This window comes from Temnothorax nylanderi, unplaced genomic scaffold (genome assembly GCF_030848795.1).
Source record: "Temnothorax nylanderi isolate EJ_2023f unplaced genomic scaffold, tnyl_v1.0 TNYL_tig0016_pilon, whole genome shotgun sequence".
Taxonomy (NCBI): Eukaryota; Metazoa; Arthropoda; class Insecta; order Hymenoptera; family Formicidae; genus Temnothorax; species Temnothorax nylanderi.
The window spans coordinates 675,612-691,569 of NW_027249078.1; the positions used below are offsets into that span (position 1 = coordinate 675,612).

General features: G+C 45.4%; 2 protein-coding genes across 5 annotated transcripts in view; one reads left to right on the top strand and one right to left on the bottom strand.

The window, feature by feature from the left end:
* The window catches only part of LOC139768408 (synaptogenesis protein syg-1), a 268,779-nt gene extending 265,182 nt beyond the window's left edge, over positions 1–3,597 (bottom strand). For 3 of the 4 annotated variants that reach the window (XM_071698556.1, XM_071698555.1, XM_071698553.1), the window contains exon 1: positions 3,323–3,597. The gene's annotated coding sequence lies outside the window, so the exon portion shown is untranslated. The remainder of the gene's footprint in view (positions 1–3,322) is intronic. The other variant, XM_071698554.1, reaches the window with a different exon arrangement.
* The window catches only part of LOC139768413 (uncharacterized), a 370,378-nt gene that overhangs the window by 339,519 nt on the left and 14,901 nt on the right, over positions 1–15,958 (top strand). The window lies entirely within an intron of this gene.

Sequence of the window (15,958 nt, forward strand, 5' to 3'; positions counted from 1 at the left end):
GCATTCCGCTACCGTCTTCCTCGCTCTCTCGCCACTTTCAACGGCACTCAACGTCTCCGCTCCGCAGCGGAGACGTAATTGAATAAAACCGCTAAGTGATTAATTGCCGGAGCCTCCATGGCGCTCTTCCATACCGCCTAGCTTAAACTTCGTACTCAAGTTTAAAAGATCTCGAGCTCGGGCAACTTTAAAGAATCCGTGAAGACAGAGCGGCCTGTCCCAACTGGCCTGATAATCCCGAACTCCCGCGCCATCGACACTGCACCGGATATTACGATATTACACGTATCTCAAAGACGGTTCGATGCCAGAAAAAAGATAATATAGTAAGAGATAAATGAAAATTTCGTAATGCATACAAATTGCGCGTAAAAATAAATCCATTCTTGAGAAGTGCTCGAGAAAACATTGTAAAGTGTCTGCTTTATATTTCAAGGGCCGAATATTGCTTGTAGAAAAATATCCCGCGAAACCGTATCCCGCGCTTTGGTTGATAAATTACAGTTTTGTGGTCAGACAGATCGATCGATAAAGAATTGCGACGGAACGTTTTCTCGAAGCTACGTCATTTTTGTACGAATTACCAACTTCCTTTCTTCGTAGAGAGAATTCCAACGATATTGTTATTGCTTCTACTGCATTTCGATTGTTTGTCGAACTATAAAAGTCGCATTAATACAACGCGAAAACAGTCCATAGTCCTGTAGACGTTGCTTATTGAACTACGTTACTACGTTACTATACGCGAAGACGTAGACCTCTTGGTAGCCGTAGGAATAAAATTACGAACGAATAGAATCGATTTGTGAGAATGCTTTCATCTTTCTACTTTCTTTATAATTTTAAAATTCCAACTCGAGAGAATGCTAACAGTAACAACACGGAATTTCCACGAGCATCTATTTTTTTCACTCGAAATTTTGTCGGCAAACAGCACATCTGGTAGCATCCTGTTCCCGGTAAGATCCCCTCCCCTCCGTTGCGGATGTTATGGTTTCTCGCGCGTTCAAACATTCAATACATCACTCCACGGGAGAATCTAACATCTCTCTCTCTCTCTCTCTCTGATATATGACTTCCTCGTAGTTGACTCTAACGTAAAAGTATAAGTAAAATGCCTTTAAAAATACTCGAATGCAATAATATTAATAAAGATAATGACTGTCCCGTAAAAAATACCACGAAAGATGAATTGACCTCGATGAATCTCACACGACGATGATACCATTCACAATTTCGATCTCGGTTTCCTCGATACATCGTACGAGTTGTTTTTCTTCGACGAAAAGTCCGATGGAAGTCGGTTCCGCTTTAATCGTGATATATGGTCCAACTTACGCTATTAAATCGAATTTACTTATACGTCTCCTCACGTTTTAGGCCGGGAGAGTTTTACTAGTTTAAAACTTGTGCCGACGAACCGTGGGTGGGGGATGCGTATACCCGTTGGAAAGTAGGATCCAATGAATTTATCGGTTTTCGCAGAAGTTAAAAGTCCTGGCGGGCCGATAAGTAATCTCACTGACCTTGCGGCAAGAGATGAGATTGCATTCTTTCCTCTCTTTCTCTTTCCCTTTTTTTTTGTATCGCGCGTTAATTGACGTTTCCGCGAGAAACGTCGATTCCTTTCTACCGCCTCGTTTCCTCACGGTTTTCGAACTCGTCAGTTCGTCAGTTTTCATTTTTTTTTTGCGTTTTGTTCCACGTTTGAAAAGCGGATAGCTTCGCGCTCCATCGCCCGGAGCAATGTTCGCCGCACGAGGAAGGAGCCGTTGCTAACGATAACGTTTCATTGTAGCGCCTTCGCCTCGCCTCGGAAGGTCTCGCGACACGCCAGCTCCAATTTGTCGGCGAAAGAGCCGGGGGAGAAAAATCGTTAACTATCCGTTTCACGGTTAGAAGCTGGGAGCTGGAGCTGGGGGAATCAACTCGACGCAGACACGCGGGGTACGTGTGTTCCCGTGCATCGGATCGGAGGGTCACGGGGAACGTCGCCGTCGCGTTAACTGAAAACGCTCGTTAAAACGCGCTCATCAGCCTCCGCACGCGGGGATTCGCGTTACGATTAACTAAACGCGTATATCGGCGGGGGGAAAATGCGTTCGCGACACTAACGAGAATACCTATCGTACCCGCGAGGTTCGGCATGCGAACGCTTTTGCGGAGCTTCGAAATACAAATTTTCGTTGACTGAATTTTTGTAAACTGCACGCCGCGGGACACCAAAACCTAGCGACAAACGCAGCCCGGAAATGTTTGTGAAACGGTGTTTGACGCGGGCTGGATTAATCAAACGAGTATCAAAAATAGCACCCGCGTAATTATCGCGGAAAGGACGCTTTAAACGAGGACGAAAAGTGAAATTAATAAAAATGATGGTCGAAATTCCGCGATTAGGCCAATGAAGCGGTCGAATGGTCCATTTAAAACACGTAACTTTCAATTCTTGCACTGACTTTCCGTTGAACAGGAATTGATAATCGGAACTCTAAAAAGTAGTCGATTCAAGTCCTCGCTCTTGGATTCGCGTCTTGAAGGGATTCTCCTCTGCGAGTCCGCTGTATCTAGCGATTTGGAAGACCGTATTGCTCCGTCGTGAAGAAAATTGGGAAGTCTCATCGATATCGGACGGGTACCGCTCGTTAGAAGACCCCCGCGAGCCCCCATTCACGAGGCTACGTGCTTCATCTATCATTCAGCCAGTTGTGCCATGTTTACTTAGCAAAAACACCTGTCGGCACCTCCCGTCGTTCTTCCAGACCGGCGGTGGAAGCGACATCGACGCCGATCGTTTCGCCGACGAAAACGACGAGAATCCCGGCCGGGGGCAGCCGGGACAGGCCGGGACGCGGATTCCAATCACCGAACGGCCGGCCGATAAAAAGCCGCGGAACTCGTTAAGCCACTGTGCGACGCCGCCGCGCGACTGCTCCAATCCGATACGCGGGCGGATCGTCGTCGAATAAGAATCGAAAAAGCGAGAAAGAGAGAGCGGGACGAAGGGAGATGCAATAATCTCGGAATCTCGGCTGGAAAAATCCCCGCGACGCACCGGGAATCACGTCACACCGTGACTATCGACCTTTCGTGATTTACAGCGGCGCTGGGTAAAAGGTGGGCCGAGAGAGAGAGAAGGGGATGCAGCCGACGGAGAAAAGTCAGAACACGACTTTTCATCGTCGACGATGGATAGGGGTCGGGGAGAGGAGGAGAAGGAGCAGGGAAGAAGGGAACGACGTGGCCCCGGCGAGAGAAAGACGCCTCGAGACCCCGGGACTCCCCGCGGTGGCGGGCGATCCCGCTTTTAAAATTCGACACCGACCACCTTGCAAATCCTGGAGCGGTTTACCGTAGCGGTTTCCCGAGGCGGTCGTCCGCGGGGACGGTGCAAGAGGGGCGACGGGGACGAAAACCTTTTTTTGCCGCGCGCGCGTTTACGATTTCGCCGGCCGAACAATTCCGCCGCGAGAGATCGATCGATCGATCGCTCGCTCCGCTCGCTCGCGATACGCGATGAGAACCCGAGGACCGTGTTACAACACCGCGCGCGCGTTATATACACGGCACGCACGAGACACGCGTACGTTCGCCACGATCGCGGGCTCGGCACTGGCGCGCGGTGGCGCCCGGACTTTTAGTTCGTGGCGCTACCGAGCAGCGTCGCGACGCCCGCCGGCGCGGCATCTCGTCTCTCTCTCCCCCCACCCCGCTGCCTAGGGAGCGGCGACGTCCACCCGGCGGCGCGGCGCAACGGCTGGCCGGGGGCCCCACTGAGTATCCCCGTTGCCCGTGCCCCCCCCCCCCCCCGGTCGACGATGCCCGCGATAGGTACCCCCGGCGCACGTACTGTCAATCAAAAGAACGCGAGATAGCATCCGTGGATAAAGGCTGTCAGTCCGCTTTATCTGTACTTTAGATAATGAAATCCCTAACTTCATTTTCCAGAGAAAATGTGCAATTATTCTGACGTCGATTAAGATATATATATACATAGTATACATATATGTACCTACATACGTATAAGCAATATGATAATAGAGATTTACTACTTTTAATTGCATTTTTTGCAGATTCTGTGCTGTTTTACAATTACTTTCTTTCTTGCCTTCTGTGAAAGGTTCTAAATATAAAAAAATCATCAATTCAAACTGCTACAATCGATAGTTAGTTTCGATACGCTTATTTATAGTTTACTAATTATAACACTCGTCTGCCGTTGAAAAATAGTTTTGATTCTATTTTACTCTATTTCTATTTTAGTATATTCTTCTAATTGTAGGTAAAATGCTTTCGACGAACATACAAATTTTCTTTGACAACAATAACGAGTTAGGAATATTGCCACAAATCTCTGTTATGCAAATCGAGAATTAAAATGAGAATATGTAAAGGTTTGAAACATATCTTAATAATAATGTACTTTGTATACAAGTTCTTTTTCACTCTGAGAGGGAAACATTGAAAGAATCATCGAAATAATGAATGTGCTGGTAAATCAAATTCAACCAGCCACGTTATTTTCAATTTGACGTCAACTTTGACATATAACTCGCCGAGAGTTCAACTCAATTTTTCGTTTATACTAAAATAGACCGCTAAACGTTGGTGAAACGTTTCACGTACGTGAACACCGTGTCACGTAAAAGGAAAAAACAAGAAAGACAAAAAACATTATAATCTGCTTGAAATGCCACCGCCTCCACTACCCGAATATATACGCTACACGAGATCCATTTAAATTACGTAAAGCGGGAGATCTCGTAATCTCGATGTCCAAGACTAGTCCTGCGCCTGGTCTCCTAATTAGTCTAATCGCTCTACAAAACAACACATAGATGTACGACTCTGTATATACAAATGAGAGAGAAGCAGAAATACGTGGAATTTCACATGAAAAGTAGGTTGACGGATATCAAACGAATTATGATTGAATTGCCACGGTCTCGTCGTAAGAATAATAAAAAAAGAAAAACCGTGCGTTATTATTATCCATCGTCGATAGTGCGCAACCGTTCTCTTTTTGAATAAATAACAACAGGAGCATGAAAAAGGGAGGGCTAACCGCGATATGACGTTAAAAAAATCAAAACAAAAGGGTGCTGTTTCGCACGTCACGCCCTTTATATCTGCAATTGCGTTGCCATGGTAAAGGGAAGCTTATAGGATTTCTCGTTTCTATCACTGGTTTACTATAGTTTCCAGTTTCCACTGAGGGTGGAAGAGCGGTAAGCAGCTCTTTTTCCGATGCGCGGCTCTTACCGAGCTGAGATGGAGCCTTTCAAGAACATCTTGTCGAACGTCTCAGCGACTATGGGAGTAACTGGGAAGAGGAGGAAGGAGAAGAAGAAGCGGGAAAGAAAATAGCGGTGAAAGGGGACCGGAAGGAGAACCGCGAGAGAGGTGAGAACGAGGCGCGTACGCGCGTACACGTCAATGTCGGTAACGTACGATCGGAGGTATTTCCGCACAATTGGCCGTGATAACGCTCGCAGCGGTAACTTAGTTGTCGTCGCTATCTAACGATTCCCGACGAGATATCGACGAGAAAGATAGAGAAGATCGTGTTCAGAAATCTTACCGCGCTCGCTCCGCCGCGCCGCACGGCGCCCGTCGAACATTGTTTCCAGCCGGTTTCACTTGGATGTTTCAGGAAGATTGCTCGCTGCTCATTAATTAGAGTAATTAGCGGCAGCGTGAAGAGTATCGCAAATTCTTCTTCCGAATTATGCGATGCATTTGTGTGAGTTCTATTCGCTTGTAGAAACGCGATAAGTAAATTTCGAATCGCCGATCTGACAGACCGTGGGACAGCTAACGATTAATTAGGCTCTATCTTCTAAATGCAAGGATAAATAGAAAATATAAATGTGACTCGTAACACACGGAATAATATTAAATAATATAAAAGATATCGTGAGCATTGGCGCATCGCGTCGCATTTTCGATCGAAGATCGTAAAGTAATGAGCGATTAAGCACACATATGAATAGCTCGCAGTGGCTCTATAGTATACCTGCCTATAGTATACCTGCGAATTAAATTCCGCAGAAAATTTCAAGAAGGGAAGCACGTTGAGCGCAAATGTCCCGAGACTTGTACTTTACATGACACATTTCATATCAGGCCGCTCCTTTCTCGCCACTAGATTGCACTTGGTGGAGACGAAAGTTCCCGTCCTCTCCACGAAAGGATCATAACGGCAAAACGAGCGAAAGTAATATCGGGACAAAGCTGCAATGACTCGAGAGCAAGCCGCGTAACTGTAACGACAAACTGCACCCGCGTGGCCCTGTAACAATTCAAGCGCACGTTTCCATTACGGCTCGTTTTTAACGACAAGTGTATTTAGCTCGACTTCCCTCGGAAGTGACGGCGCAGATAGGTAAATTATTTTTCACCGCAAAAACAAGCCCGAAATAATATTTAGACGGACGGTCATATTCTTCCTCGCGAATCGAGAGCTTAAAAATCGAATTGAATGTCACCGACGAGTTTAATCCCGACAGCGTGATTTAATCAGCGTGTTTTCGTTCTCGATTGTGAAAAGGAACGTGCGTCATGTACGCGCGTATATCTAATATAATATAATTTATAATAATCTGTAAATATTAATGAAATAATTAATCGTGTGATGGAAATGTCGCGGAAACTCGAGGTCAAGTGAACCACCGATAATCGTAATAATTCTCGATTATTTTGCGTAAAATGGTGATGCACGAATCGACAAAAGTAGAATTCTCGCATAAATGGCATTGCACGGCACGAAATGAGGAATGATGGTTTCATCACCGAAGGAGTGCCTAAAGACTAGGATAACTCGTACCGACGTGTGCGGGCGTGTACGCACACACACGCGAGGAATGAAGAATGGAAAGCCCCTATCGGACGTCAGAATTCTGAAGCAGCCAATTCCGATAACTTAAAGCGGAATGTACCAGTTCGCGTAACGCGAACTCTTTCAAGCGTCGGAATCAGTTGCGTCGAGCATTACGTACGGTCGGTATCATCGATCATCGAGGATATATAAATGATTCGAGTCAAGGCGAATTACGAACGGATTGGCCGATATTTTACTGGATCGCCCTCCGTTGTGACATATTATTAATTAGCCATTAATCGGCAAATTCCGGGATAAAGCGAAAACGTCCGATTGAATGTTTTCGGGGATACGAGGGATTGCAATATGCGGACGGCGGAATGCGAGTTACGGGTGGTAGGGGGGGAGCCGCTGATACGCGAGAAGCGAGAAGAGGGTGGAAAAGGGGATAAACGCAACGAGAGCGCACGCAAGCTCCAGCTGCATGCAATAAACGTGCATTAAGCCACGCACATGTGATCCGAAACCATCGGGATTATAGCGAGAGCTAATTAACCCTCTCAAACGATCTCTCTCTCTCTCTCTCTCTCTCTTTCTCTCGCTCTCTTACTCTTAACGTCTATGTTGCGCCACTTCACAGCTACATACTATTTTAACAAGCTGACTAAATTGCGCGACGACTTTGCTACTCGTCGATTTCAACTTTATATAGCTGTCAGCGGCAAAAGAATTTGCAACAGAATGTTTCGTCGTTTGACAACCAAACAACGAAATTTTCCGGTTTCGGGCGCGCCACGCGAAAGTTGAAATATCCGAAAAGCGCAAGCACTTTTTGTTCGATCCGGCTCAATGCGTGTGCGATAATCGGTCGTGGTGCAGTGGCCGACTAAACGAATTGCTATCTGGCAGCCAATTGGAATCTCGATGCATCGAGTCGCCGGGCCGCATTGTTGCAGCGCAACCGTCGTCGTGGATATTCTGCCTCTCTCTCCACCTCTCTGCTCCCCCTTCTCTCTCTCTCATTCCCTCTCCCTCTCTCTCTCTCCCTCTCAATGTCCAGCAGCAACCGCGATTCGGGCGGGCAGCAGGCGCGAGTAAACGCGAAGCTCGGCTGTTTGCCTTGGCGCGGCGCTCGATTAATTTCTCGAGCAAAGCCTGCGGGCTCGAAGGACATTGGCACCAATTGTTTTCGGCTTTGTCGTAGCTCGGCGTTGAGTAAACGTCCGGCAGAAACCCTAGTCCGTTTCCTAATTAAACCAGCCCTGTGAGACAATCACGTCGGGGGAAAACCGGAATGGCGAAGGACCCCCGAGGTTGCAATGATCGCATTCACCGTTTACCATTTTGACGTATTTGCCTAAACGATAACGTGGTAAAGCGAATCTAAATTTGCGTAAAGCGAAAATACCGCGCGCACGACGGTGCAATTTAACTTTACGATCGGGGCGATTATTCAGGTTTAAGGCGACAAAAGTAATCGGGTGTTGTTACTCCCTCTGTGCCCCATAAAAGCGAAGCATTGCGGCGAACGAAATACGAACATCGTGCGGTCGTTTTATATATATTTCATCCTTATCATCCTTTAAGGGTACACTTCATAGAAGATACGCGCGCTTTCTCACGATTACAGATTTTTACGCGAAGGGTGACAGACTTTTTGAAGGTAATGGAAATTTTTGATTAGCGATAGGAATCTCTCAAATATGTCTTCGTCCTTTGTCATCGTCGCCGCTTGGAACGTCGCGGAACGAGATGGACGGCGAATTTTTCGATCGTATCAATATCCGGCGCGAGGATTTCATCTGCCGGGTGCGTCTGTTTGCTCTTTTTCGACGATCCCGTGGAAACAGGGCACGTCGAAACGAACGACGGCATGATGAAAGACGAGAAAACGATGAAAAGTGGACAGTGACGAGGATTCCTTTCAGCCGATTCGATGCCTACACGTCCGCGCGCGTGAAAGCGCCGACGAAAATCGTCACGTTCAGTTTCTCCTCCCTTTCCCCGTCGCGCCGCCGAGCCGTCCACCCGCTCTCTTCCTCGTCTTCCTTTTCTTCTTCTTCTTCTTCTTCTTCTTTCCATGATCTCTTTTGTTACTTTATCCGGATGTACACGGCAAAGACATTCACCGCCGTCGTTGTCGACCCTTCCGACGCAACGGGACGCGGAACGTCGGACAACGGCATAATAGACCGCCACGTCCAACCGACAACAACGAGGGTGATCGCGCCCTTTGACGAGCCCGGGCTGTCAACGGGAATACGCATTAGATCCGCCATACATAGGCTTCGATGCGCTTCGCGCTGCCGTTTCCCGGTCGACCACGATTCCTATTCTCCGCAACCGCGCCGCACCACGTGCGCCAAACTCGTCGTGTAATATGCATCAAAATGGAATCTAATACTGTTCGAGCGCGCGTGGCGCAGCATTCGGGCGATATCGCGCATTTTCTAGTATTTTAACGCGATCGAGAGGAACGTACACGGAATACTTAATGCGGTATGTACATGCGTAATCGAGGCCGCGCGGCGGCGCCGGCGTGAGGAATCGCGAAAATCCCGCGGCTGCGACAGCAACGAGAAGTCAGTCGAGAGCATCGAAGGAATCGACAATCGCGTGTCGAAGGGGATTAACACAGGTCCGACCTCGCAATTGTTTTTTTACACGCGAATGCGGCGCAACAATGGGGGCATTCTTAGCCCATAAGTACGCTCGTTACGACACACTCAACATGCCATTGGCGGACAAAAATGTCCATAATTTTTTTTTCCATTGAGCATCGAGCGACGCGTTCATTCTCGGTTCTTATCGCGGCGTATCGTTTGTCGTTTGCCGCGTAGGGGGATTGCCGTTTATTCCGCTTGCCCTTGTTTTTATTGTACGAGCACACCCCATCCGGTGGTGAAAACGACCGCACAGTACCATCCGCATAGTAATCCAGCACTCGCACGTATCTCGGCAAAAGAATATATCTCTATCTACCTGCGCGCGTTTCTATGTAATGCTCATTAGCGGTAATAACATCCGTCGAACGCGACGCTGCATTCAAAACTTAATAAAAGTCGACGGCGCTCGAATATTCGATATTCAGCAAAATAACCCAGCGATGCTGACGAGACTGACGGAGAACGATGGGATAACATCGGCCGAAGATACTCGATATCGAAACTTCTGCGAGAAAGCGTAGAATCAAAGTCTGCGAATTCAAAGTGATCGAGAGAGCGGAAAGAAGACCCGATGATAATGTAATCACGAACGAACGTTCCGCGGTGTTTTCCGAAGTGACGAGCGCTCATTAAAGAGTCAACCGGTTGATTATCCACATCAACAACGGTATCGCTCGGGGGCCCGATGACGAGGCGTGACGGTAGGCAGAGGGGAATTGTTGAAATATCTGATTATTTACACACATTATACGCGTGCACGCGTAACCCAGCTCCACGCGTGTCCGTGTTTATCGCGTCCAGCTCAATATTTAACGATAGGGTTTGCCCCGAAACGACATCCATTAAAACCGGAGGTTTCCAGTTTCCGGTTTCCCGTTTTTCCAATTGTTGCACGGATAATGATATTTATGTAGTCACATTTTTATACATGTGTACTATATGATTACATAGTGTATAAAGACGTTACGAGTTAATTTAAAATGTGGCAATTTAAAATTCAGTTTTAAACATGAAAGGACTTGTAATTTTGCAAATCATCTGTTTGCAACAAATAACGATAACTCGCTTTATTTGTAGCTACAATTTAATATAAAGTTTGTAACCGAAGAGACACGCAAAATGAGAATGTCTATACACGTGACCGTACGAAATATGGAACTAATCGCTAAACGGTTATTGAAATGGAGAGATTTGATGATGAACCAATGATGAATTTGATAATCGGCGTCAGAGTACCATTTATATGTACGGCAATATATTTTATGTTCAAACAGATTAAATTAACTACGATATTAGTTATTAGCAAATTATAACTATAATTATATAAACAACGCAAATATTTGAGGAGATTTATTTCCCACATAAAATACACCGGGGAAAAGCGGCAATAAAATTTTTTTAAATAACAGTAAAAGAAGCAAAAATAAAAATTTTACTCCTGCTGAAATTTTGCTGTTTTTCAGTTAAACAAATTTCAAATTGTTCGTAAATATTTTCGCCATGTGAAATTACACTGCGAAAGGGTCGGCCAATTGCAACGTCCATACGCGTGAAATTTTACCAATTAATCTTTCGACGCTTTTTTTTATCGCGACTGACCCCGTGACGGTTTATGTGAGTTTTTCACTCCTTTTTTATCCCCATCTCGCAAGTCTAAGCTGGGATACGACGAGTTGACTTGGATTATTTGCCAACTTTTAACGAGACTGATTACCATTTTTATTAATCGATCGACAGCTCGCAAGATGCGCGCGACCGCTGACAGCGACATAATAACTCCTTGGCGGAGGACTCTCTCGCGCATTTATTTGCCGGCCGCCTCGGTATACCGAGCACGTCATTCTTGGCGGCCCTGAAAGTTCGCGAGAAGATATATAAGATACGTCCAATCATTAGCGACGTCGGCTTTAGAACTACAATCTCATTCGTTAGATCATCGATTCGCTCTCGTAGCCGGAGTAAAAATATCACCGTGTCCCATTAAGAAAACCGAAAATATCACTCTATCCTAATTAGTCTCCGATATTCCATCGACATTCTGGATCATTAAGTCAGGAAGCGAAACTTAAATATCGGTTACCTCGTTAAGAAACGTAATGAATAACGACGCTTGCGTCACATCCTCTTCCTCCCTTCGACAGTTATCCGGATTTACATAAGAATATATAATCATCATTAATCATCCTGAGTTCGCAATTGCAGTCATTTAAAGTTAATTTTAATATTCTCATATAACGCATTTACCATTTTGTGGGAAGTAACAACGATTAAACAGCGAGCGAGATAATGAGCCTCAGAAATAATTTTATTACCTGATCGGACGCAAACCGATTAGCATTAAGTGACGAAGATTAGTGTGTCCTACGTCAATCAAAATATCACGTCCGGCTGATATACGCATGCGAGATTTAATAATTCACCGGCGCGCAATTGTTGTGTAATCTGAGCATTTGCGGGCGTAAATGTTTGAACGAGCCGGTAATAATAACAAATCTGCAAAATTGAGTGGCGGGATCGATAAAAGCGCAGGCGCCCGATTCGACTCGTCGAGGAGCAGCACCACGCCCCAATCGCGAGGAAGGATGCATGTAACTGTTGCAAAATAAATCCCTGCGCCCGGCGGAGAATCGCTCTTTGACGCCCGGAAAGCGAACCACTGAAAACGCCCGGGTGGCTCCTACGCCACCGCAGCAGCGCGACAAAGGATGGCTCTGCACGGCACAATGATTTTGCAAAAATCATTCGCCGGCACCAGGAGCGGTTCGAATTTCTATCCGGTGATCCGACGCGCGAAATAGGGAGAAAAACGGGATAACGAACGAACACGCTCCGCCATTCTCTATTGCTCGCTACGCGATATCCAGGATGGCGACTGTATAGTTTAGATCACTGGACAATTGGTAAATGGCCGAAATTGAAACGTTTCGATCAATTCAAGAGATCAATCTATCGATACCGCGGTCTGCGTCCCGGCAGACAACAAGATTTGATGTAATTATTTACAAACGCTCAAATCAGATAATTTTAAACAAGATTATTTTGGAATTTTGAATAAGTTTGCATTTTGGATTACGTAGAGAGGTTGCCTCTAGAACATTTGGTGCTGTATTTCTTGTTTTTCGTTTTTCAGTATCAACGTGCTCGTAAAATAAAATAATTTGTGCTATCTTCGTTGAAAAAAGTAAAGCAATAAATTAAATCTAATACGCAATCTGGCCTTAATAAAGTTCTGATATTGATTCCACGTAATCAATATCGTAATATGCAACGTCGGAGTTCCATCAATCAGCTCCGCAACAGTTGAAGCGCAAATAAATATCTGTGTACACAGAGAGCGGGGTCTGCCGCGCGCTACACTCCGCATTTGCCAAAGAGCAATTCGAATTTCTATCCAGTAATTATCTATTAAAATGTAGAGCACTTAGGCGAAGTTGCAAACTGAATAAATTCGCTTCTTGAGGACGAAGATAGAACGAACGCTTGTGCACTGCCGCGGCATTAAGGTAGAGGGACACGGAGAACGAAGCTCCTTGCGAAATTACTCGGCGCGCGCGTTTCGATTCGTTGCTTTACCAAGTACGATGATTTCCCGCGGGACGAATTAATTATTGAGTAATTAATTAATTGAACGACGACTTCTCTGATCCCAAGCCGGAGAAGGCTTGGCATCCTCCTGCATTTTCTATGACGTTGCGATACCCATAATGCGATGTGTCACTTACGCCTACTCCTATCAAACTGTTAATCTCTAATTGGCGAAATTGGAGCACTCCACATCCTAATTCTCTAAATTCGAATCGCACGCAGCGTTCGTTAGCGACAAAATATCCATGAAACGTAATAGCTGTGTGATCACTTGATATTCAATAGACATTTAAGAGGATGCGCGTATATACTCCCTCTTCTTGCGCTTTACGTGACTTTAATGCGAGGGGATTTAAAGCCGATAAAAAGACGCACATATTTTGCTTCGCTCGGGCGACAGTGAATACGAAGCGTAACGAGATAAAGCGCAAAGTAAATAGGTGAAGAGGGAGAGCGCACGAAAGAGAGAGCGAAAGCACATCGGGAGGGTGAAAGGTGCAGGGTGAAGGGAAAAGAGGCAGAGAAATTTGCAGCCGGGGACCTCGCGACCCGGATTCCTCGGTCGGTCGATCATTCGCGACGCGTCGAGCTTTCTCAATGCATCATGGGGAAAATACAGTCACTGCGAAATCATGTGCTTCTACACGAAAAGCTTATATCAGGGGGGACGCGATTTATCACTCATTTAACGCGCGTCATCGAGCGGTTCCGCTCGAAGCAGGATCCGGCCACAAGGTCGCGGAATCTATTCGCGAGTCTGTCACGATCGAACATTACTCACATACGTAGATATAATACGTTTTTAATACGTTTGTCATAACTTTGTGATTGTTGAAACAGCGTGTTACGCCAATTTAAACACATATGTACATATAAACGACGGTATAATTTATCTTTCGACAAATATGTGTACAGAATGCAGTGCTGGACATTTTCCAGCGAGTATGAAATTACGCTTCATCTCATTGGAACATCTCGTTTTCAGCAGAGCAAAGCGTACGGATTGCGTCGTATTTCGCGATAATTTCCGCTCGACGAGAATCTCTCTTTGTACGGAGAGATTCTCGTATATTTATTTTTATGTCGAAAGACACAATGTATCAGTAATGATAGCAATGCTGAATGAGCAAGATCCATCGGTTCGCTCGCGTGAATAATGAAAATTCTTAAAACACGTCCACTCACATTCCTTGGCAAACGCTGTATTTAAAAGTGTAGCGTGGCGCCATTTGTTATGAATAACAAATTAAGTTCACGAGTCAACGTGACGTTCGCTGTTTCGCAATTCGGTAGGTTAACGAGCTAGCTTGTTAAAAATGAAGCTGTCTCATCGCCGGCGCCAGCTCGTCGATCGTGGAGGAACCCGACGTTTTAAACCAAAACCTTTTTTCCATTTACGCGCACATATATAATCTGTACACAGATTTACGTAGCTTCGTCGGCGGCGGTAGTTGTAACATTGATTACGATCGGTTTACGTGTTAAAGCGTATTTGCATAAAAGTATACGCTCTTCCATCGGCAAGTTTTTAATGTCATTAAAATGCGCTTTGCATATTAACTCTTCGACAACAAAGTGCCCGCAGCTTCCGTCGTTTCTCCTGAACTGCGCGCAGCAGAGCCTGAAAATTGCGCTTGACGCTTAGCGAGAGCTTTAACTGGTGTTTTTCTTGAAGAAAATTACACATAAAACGCGTCTGAATAAAGCGCGGGGCGAACATTACATTTTTCATGACAACAAATCCCTTTTGCTCGCAAGCGTATTATTGCAGCGCTTCTCTCATTATATGCACAATGGTTTAACCTTTTTACAGAAATCCGCGTAAGTGAATTACGCCCGCCCATGATATATAAGATGTCTCGCTAATTCGCATCCGTATGCTGCTGCACGCGCATAATTCGTTTACACCGATTCCCGCGGAAAATAAAACAACGGTACAAACGTTGCGGGCGCCGCGCGTATGCTGGAAAACCGAACTGCTACATGGAAAACGATATTGTCGCGCGCTTTTTTCATCGATTCCCCGTACGCGAACGGGGAGTCGGGAAAGAAAGGCGAGTCGTTCAATTCAAAGCCGTGAAAATGTAGATAGAGGAAAAAAAGAAAGAGAAGAGGAAAGAAGAGAAGGCACGCGAGGAAGAACGATAAAGAGCGCGACCGGGGGGGAAGAAAGCGAGCTGGTGAAAATGCTGGTGCCACCCTCCTTAGGTATTTTCAATTACGCGAAATTACCTCGGGATATTAATAATGCCGGCTGATATTTACGCTGTTGGCGGTGCCGCCGCCGACGTCGTGTTGCTCTGTGCGGTGCCCGCTGTAAATAAAGTAGAACGCCGGCAAGTAAAGCTTTATTAGGCAGTCGCGTGCGCTGGAAATATGCGTACCATATCGGGGTGTACGCGACTATGTAGGGCTACAGAGTAATATAAAATCATATCGTTCCAATCGGCGTTCCAATGCTGTAAAAAATGCTTGAACCACCTCAGTCCACAGTCACACATTCAGAAACGGATGATCTTTAAGTTCACTCGGTTTCGATGTACTTTTTTTCATAAAGAAAGGTTTGTGTCAAGTCTTTATAAGAAATTGAATTAATAATTATTATGTATTATAAGTTGCTTCATACATGTATATGTCTTCGAAGTTACTTATAACTGAAATTTAAAAGTTTGTATTCCTAGATAACGCGCAATGTTCTATGAATATTTCACATAGCATTAAATATTAGTGTTGTTTTTAAACTGTTAATTATCAGCCTTCACGACGGAAACTGTAGAATTATCAGAGCATGATTTTGTCCGCAACAACCATAATGTACCATTTGTGATTAACGCGTTTATTTATATGAGAGTTTATTCATTTATATTATATTATATTGATATAATATCAT